The sequence below is a fragment of the Leptodactylus fuscus genome, chromosome 6 (assembly GCF_031893055.1).
Source record: "Leptodactylus fuscus isolate aLepFus1 chromosome 6, aLepFus1.hap2, whole genome shotgun sequence".
NCBI classification, from domain to species: domain Eukaryota; kingdom Metazoa; phylum Chordata; class Amphibia; order Anura; family Leptodactylidae; genus Leptodactylus; species Leptodactylus fuscus.
The window spans coordinates 197513-205299 of NC_134270.1; the positions used below are offsets into that span (position 1 = coordinate 197513).

The 7787-nt window shown below is 45.6% G+C and overlaps 1 non-coding gene across 1 annotated transcript; it reads right to left on the minus strand.

Moving 5' to 3' along the window:
* Nucleotides 1–2419: 2419 nt before the first annotated feature.
* Nucleotides 2420–2614, minus strand: LOC142210880 (U2 spliceosomal RNA). The gene has a single exon (XR_012717011.1). It is a non-coding gene; the product is annotated as a U2 spliceosomal RNA (small nuclear RNA).
* Between the last annotated feature and the right edge of the window lie 5173 nt (nt 2615–7787).

The window sequence follows — 7787 nt, forward strand, 5'->3', positions numbered from 1 at the left end:
ATACAGGGATACAGTGGCAAGCAGACACCTGCCAGGGATGAGTTCTTGAAAGGAGCAGAGCTTAATAGCAGGATTAGCACATAGAATACATACTCCAGAGTTGCGGTTGGAGTTGTCTCCCGACCATATGGAAAAACCGCGGGTCCAACCTCTGCGAAAGGTGTTGTAATTGACATCATGAGGGATGCCACATTCTTGGAGGAAAACCAAGTCATAGTTCTCTAGAGTCAGTCATATACAGCAGCCCTTTTGACAGGGCTCATGAAGCCTCTAATATTTACGGAGGCAATGCGTAAGGTAGCCATTGGGAGAAATCAAGTTTGAGAACGTCCACGAGGTCCTGATCCAATCCAGGTGCTCTGAGAGGAGCCAGAGCTTATACTGGTAGCAGAGGGGACCAGGGCTGAAGTTACCATAGAAGCAGCATCCCCCAACTCAGGAGGATGGGGCGAGGCATGGGGCTGACGCCGTTTGAGGTCACGCCTACTAGCTGCAGCATCCTTCCGCTTTTTTTTGGAAACAGTCAGCCAGTCCATGGAGTCCTCACCCATGGCAAAAACAGAGGTTTCCCCCTGCTCCTCCACAGGTGTCTCCCCCACAGTAGTGAGAGACACACCATCAGGAGTGTCTCCCCACTGGACCACAGCCCCAGAAGAAGCTGATTGAAGATTTCCAGAGGCAAGGGCAACAGGCTGTGTGATCTCCTCCTCACACCTCAGGGAGAGGCTTCTGAGCAGGCATGGTGGGAGCCACCAAAGAAGACTCCAAAACAGGCTGGTCAGCTGGCTCACCTTCCTCAAGGTCAGGGTCAGGTGCTGTGTCCGAGTCGTCCTAGAGAAAAATGGAGGATATAATTCCAGGTGCGAGATCTTGAACCGGACCATCATTCCTTGCAGCATCTGCATAGGTCCGTCTCCGGGTTGGACAGTCTTTATACAGATGGTCTGAGCCTTTGCATACATTGCAGACAATGGTGTTGGTGCAGGAGGAAGCGCCGTGCTCTGATTGGCCGCACTTGCGACACACCTCCTGGTTTTTACAACTAGAGTTCCAATGCCCAAACTGCAGACAGTTAAAACAGAAATCCGGCATCTGGTTATAAAACAAACGACCAATTTCCTTGCCAATACGAAATCTGGAAGGAGGGTGTAATACCCCTTTATAGCTAGCTGGGGAATCATCTGGTCGGAATTTCACCCAAAACAAAAACTTGCCAGTCCAAATCCCATCTGCATCCCTCTGGGGACCGCATCTGGAAATGTCCACATACATTTTCAAGAAAGTCTTAACATCCAAAAGATGAACATGAGGGCTCCTCATAGACACCACCACTACCACCTCCTCCTCATACAGGAATACAAAAGACAGTCCCTTAAGGGTAGCATGCTATAAAGAGTGTCTGACCTTTTGCTGGAATAACTTGAAGGCGTGGTCCGAAGTGAAGGAGAGTGTATAACTCCCATATGTCTCCTGGAGAGCCAAAATTGCCAGCTTAGGGACTTCCAAGGTCTTGAAAAGGACTTCACGTACCAGAAATTGCCTGGTAATCTGCTCCTTAGCTGCCAATGCCACGTCAATGCGCACCGCATTCTTGATTTTAAGGTCGTGCTCCGAAGCACAGCTGCAGGTCGCATTTTGCAAAGATCCAGCCATCATATTGATGCTTTCACCATAGTCCAGGATCACCTTCTCCAGAACTTCTGTGCTAATTCTCAGCCTCCCCACATGATCTTAGCCAAAAGGCCGAGAAGCGGCTGTCATGGTGCCTGTGCCAAAAGGCTATCAGAGAATGACCCGAATGGGATTTTCAGTGAGGTATGGCCCGCGGCCCCACCTCTACACTTCTCACCACATCGCTGACTGGTGGTACATTTTTGTTGTCATCAAAGAGAGTCCGACAAATGCTAGCCAGACAGAGTTTCCGAGACCTTAGGAAGAATGTTCCTGTTGCATTGAAAAAACAGATCAAATCCAGTTGCCACTACTGTCACTCAGCGATGCACAGCGCTTGCTGCAAATCTGCATAAACCCTGCCTGCATGTCAGTCTGTCTCCGGAGCAAGCAGGCAGCCACAAGAGGGCAACAAGCTCTGCAAAATGAGAAGAAGAGGAGGACGACGACAACAGCAGCAGCATCAAGTTGTGCAAAATTCAGGGACAAGTGCAAAGACATTTTTCTTTCCTCAGAAATTAAAACATTCCATTTTATTTCACGAGAAAAAGGTTTCAAGTCAGCAGCGAAATCTGAAACAAAATGAAGAAACAAATAATTAAATTTGGAAAGAGGAAAAAGAAAAAAATATTTTTAAAAAATAGACATGAATTCTCATGTAATTCTTCTGATTTGTTGCAAGACATTGAAATGCCAGCAAGCAGCAGAAGGAAGGAAGAAATTATTTTCTATTTTTCAACTGAATTAAGAGGGGTGCACCGGTCCTGGAAGTAATGCAATACCAGGTCAATGCGTGGAGTGGACAGAGCAAGCTCTATTTCCAGCTCCCTGTTCCAAAAATCCATTTAATATTTGGTCCCCAGATAGGGGACGTATCAGATATTAAACTGATAAGAACAGATTTTTTTTTTACTTTATTATAGCAGAATAACAAAATAACCAAACAACAAACAATTTCAAAGATCTTCATCAGAACATGTTCCATAAACTATAGTTCTATATTTCATTTGCTCTTTTGCCATATTTTCTCATATCAACCATATAATAAATGTAGACTTCAGATATTGCCAGTTTATTACAGTCCACCTCAGTAATTGCATCTTTCTTGAAAATAAAAATATTCCTCACTTTCCATTAATGCAATTAATAAATGTCCAGCAGACTTTCTTTTTCTACTGTTAGGTTTATACACAGTCCATAACAAATAACATTATAACTAGAGTTGAGCGAGTACTGTTCGGGTCAGCCGATCCGAACAGCACGCATGCATTGAAATCAATGCACGCAGCCGGCATGGCGGGTTAAGCGGCCGGCTGCCGTCAAACCGGAAGCACCAGGTGCTTCCATTCATTTCAATGCGTGCGTGCTGTTCGGATCGGCTGATCCTAACAGTACTCGCTCAACTCTAGTTATAAGCAAGGCGATCCAGATGTGTGGTAAACTTTAGCAAGTTCTTGACTTGATGCCATACACTCTGCGAACGGGCAGTTCCATAGGATGTGGATAGTTTCTTCTTTACCGCATTTTGGACAACAAGAGGTTAAACTCATCCTTCTGACATGTTGGAAAGCTCTTGTGGGCAGGGCCTCATGTACCACCATCCATGCCGGGTCTTTTAAATGGTTGCTGAGATAAACCGCATGCGCTCTTTTCCAGACCTTGCTGCAGTTACTGTACGAGAGGTTCCCGATTTGCGTCATCTCATCCTTTTTGGAGATTCCTGCGCGGGATCTTTTGGGAGCTGCTTAGTTCCGCCAGCTGGTACTGATTGATTGTCCTCCATAGTATATTGTCGTGTACAGGACTGGATAACAAAACAGGAGAAGTTAGCGGTACATGAAGCCACTTATATCTCCGAAAGATGTTACCTGCGGCGTATCACAAAAATACGACCAAGAGGTGTCTGACTCCATGTTCCTAAAAACAAGCGAGAAGAAGTTAATACAGAGAATTCGCTTTATATTTCGCACTCCTTTTCCGCCTTTTTCATTCCCTTTATAACAGATGTCACGTTTTATTTTTTTCTGAGCTTGACCCCCAGAAAAATTTGAAAAAAATTTTCTGCAGTTTTTTCTGCATACTTTCAGATGGTGGGAATACCGTATCTAAATATAGTAAGAGTGGGATTAGTACTGACTTGATTATTAACTTTTTCCCTTCAAGTGAAAGCTTGCGCAGCTGCCAGTAATTTCTTTTCTTTTGCGCCTTCTCCTTTACTATGTCCCAGCTCAGTCGAAAATCACTCTGAGTATTTTTACCTCGGTTCCAGCACTCGGCAGCATTTGTAAGTCAACGTTACTCCAATCACCTAAAGAGAAATGTTCTGATTTATTGATATTCAACTTAAACCCGGATGCATTACAAAAATATAATGTGGTTTGTATCGCCCTCTTCAGGGCTGTTTCGGTACTGCACAGGATTGAGACGTCCTCCATGTACGCCTTAACTTTCACTTCACCACCGCCACCTCCTGGTAGGGGAACGCCTCTTATTACTTTGTCATACCTGATGCTGGTCAGTAAGGGTTCAATTGCGCAGACAAAAAGGATCATTGGGCATCCTTGCTTGACACTGGACTGTAAAAATATAGCATCAGTGAAAAACCAGTTTATCATCACCTTGCTGTAAGATCCTTTGTATAATAAAGCCACCATCTTTATAAATCTCTCAGGGAATCCCAAACATTGTAAGACCCTCCATAAATACTCATGAGACCCTATCGAAGGCCTTCTGGAAGTCCAGGCTTAATCTGCCTAATTTCTGCCCTCTCTCTTGCTGATACCAAATCACATCTTTTATAAAATTCAGGTTTGCCCATATTCCTCTATTTACTACCTGTTAGGATTGGGTCCCGTAGGCTTCCCATCCAGCGCATAGCGCCACCTGCGGGCCAATCCAAACCTCGCCCTCGGCGTTGTACAGTGAGGTGTCTGGAGTCTAAGTCCAGCTTTCGGCCCACTGAGCATGCTCAGACATTTTGGGTCCGCTCATAGGCTAAGTCCCATTTTGGCCATACTGAGCATGATCGGTGACGTCATGCCATTGCCCCTGTTGGGCGGGGACTAGCCTTTAAATAGTGTGAGCCGACGCCCGCCCGGTGCTCACACTTTGACTAAAACTGAGACAGTAGGTCAGGGCTAGGTTCCAGTGAATGTCAGGTCAGGGACTTCTTGGCTCTGCCATTAGGAATCACCTAAACCTATTGGAACTGTCCATTTGTATTGTTGCTCCCTAGCTGTTTAGGAGCCCTTTGTGTTACTGATCAGGGGTGACGTTTAACCCCTGGCAGCCTTTCCTGTGTAGCAGGCTGAAGCTTGTACTAGTGCCTATCCCTCTGCTGTGATTTAGCAGAGGTCTTGTGCAAGGCTTCATTCAGCTTCACCCAGCGGCTTTGCACAGGTGCACTCTCCCAGTGAGGTTAACTGGTGAGAGTGTGCTTGCAGTTAGTTCACACCAGAACCGCACAAACACCACAGCCAGTGCAGGTAACTGGTGGTTAGCCTTTTAGGCACACGCCCGCCCCTCCCCCTGGGGCTTGTGGACCTCACTGCAGTGTTTGCAGTCCAGCGGTTCTGTCATTATTAAAATATTATTTTCATAGAACCGTAACACTACCGCACATGTCTGGTCTGCGTGTATCACCTTCCCCAACGTGCGTTTGATTCTATTCACCAACAACTTAGAAAAAAATCTTGTAATCCGTGTTCATAAGCGTAATCGGACGCCAATTCTCCAGCTCATTTGCTCCTTTTTTAAATAGCGTTACCACACCTTCTCTCCACGTTTGGGGTAGGGAATCCACTTTGAAGGCTGTTGGAATAATTCATATTTGTTTATATGAAGGTCAACAACTACAACTGCTGTGTTATATGAGGAGACATTCTGTCTGTGTTCATACTGTTAGGTTGTTAATAAAGTTCTGCTGAAAAAAAAAAAAAAAAACCACTCACAGGAAGCTCCTCCCCTTCTTCCTGTGTCTCTCTCTCCCTGCACATGTCATGGCTGCACAGGCTGCTGCAGTCTCTCCACAGAACTAGATGCTATAACAAGTTGTAAGCTGTTTGTTGTTGTGCTGAATAAACACACATTGTCTGCTGCTCACGTGAGACTCGGTGCTGGGTAATCCTCTGCTGACAGGGGAGATTAGACCCTTCATATTAAGCGTCGCACACATCAGGGATGTCATAGTTGTACAATCTGCAGAACACTGGACAGGAGTCCGGATAATAAAGTATCACAACTGAGCAAAGACGGCGGATAAAGAAAAAACTAGAAAGAAAATTCACCGGAGCAGAAAGAGAAAAGGAGAGAGGAGGAAAGGAAATGTCAGAGAGTACAAGAGAGACAAGTGACAACAGGACCAGGGGGTTACATCTGTGCGTCCACCGATACCAAACTACACAAAGATACCAAATACCCCTCCAAATGTAGGAATTGGTGCAATATGTGGGGTTGGAGTAACGTCCTGATCACAAAGGGACCCGACCAAACACCGTCCTGCACAAGTATTATAGCAGTATAACATGAGGAAAGAAGGAGAAGATTCAGTACTGAGAAGGGCAATGTCAGGTACATACAAGACATACAGAGAAATAGGAGCAATAAGAAGAGACCATAATACTAACAGCTGCAAATATAAAGTAATGCAGTCAGTGCAGAAACATGAAGGCAGGAGATGGAGGATCAGACAGTAATAATGGAGAATGACAGGGACTAGATCCTAAGACCCTGCAATGTCCAATAGTCACACAAGGCAACATATAGCAACTTCAGTGCCAGAGATCAAGGCTAAGTCATAGCTCGGAGAGATCAAGTCACACACTTATGTCTATGAGAAGACAATACATTACAATCTAACTGAAGCAGCACAGGTCTTACTGCACCCCCCGCTTAGTACAAGAGATCAGGCACCAAAAATACTGAAGTGGTCTCTCCCGTCTGCAATGTAAAGCTGTCCAGGCGCTATCAGGGAGCCGTCACGCGCGCGTAATACATTGAAAGCAATAAGGAAAAAAGCCTCGCATTGATTTCAGTGGGGAGCGCACGTATGCCGACTCCCATTCAAGTGTGTTTACGTTCAGAATGAGCGCAGCGTAACTGTGTGTGAAGGCTCCCTCAGGATGTCGGAGCGAGTAGTGCTGAGCGGACAGCTCCCCGGGCCTGTAGTAAATGACTAAACTGCAGGGTGTTGATCGGACAGTTCCCCGGGCACATAGAAAACCGCTGCACAAGAAGAATTACTGAAGCTGAGAGCCTGAAGGTCCATCTTAACAGTCAGATTGCGAAACATCATCGCCTCATGTCCAATCTAAGACGTGACAGTAATATTAGCCCCCTTGTGGCTCTCCACTAGAGGACCCCACATAACACTGCCAGCCACATAGTGCCGCCACTTAGTACCAGACGCTAGTCAGTAGTAACTCTATGACTTTCCTCTGCTGTCCCCTCTTCTCTCTGAAGATAAATGTGAACAGCCACATGAGGCCCCATATATATCTTCCAAGACAAGCGCTGATATCTCTGCTCAGCACAAGGAACAGAGGACGACGTCGCCATAAATGATGGCCCTTATTTTCCTGCATTTAACCCCAAACTACAGATTTTGTGCTGTGAATTATAGTAGAGAATGGCCAAGAAGGGGTAACTGGTGTCTGGTGCCCTGTCATGTATAAAGGAGCAAACAGATGTGTCCGCCCTTACCCCAGCTCAGATGTAGGGAAAGATTACATCCAGTAATATGATGAGTGATTGACTTTCATTGGAGCTACTGCTGATTAGGGGCGGGGACACCAAATGTAGGACCGCCCATGAGGATCTGGTCACTATGAAGAAGGCCCCATGTTACATAAGAAGACCCCAGTATTATATATGGCATTTGGTAGGTGCGGAGTCCTGTTACAGATATTTGCTTAACATGTCACTTCCACTCAAGATTTTCTGTTCTTCAGATTTGTAAGAGTTTGTAGTCAACGATAGAAAGAAAACTTTTCTGCCTGACTCTTCTAATACTATGGACACGCCATAAATACATTAGATAGGATTAACCCTTTCTAGTGTTTGTCCTCTCCTGTCTACATGTCCTGTCTGGTATTACAGCTCAGCACCGCTGTAGTGAA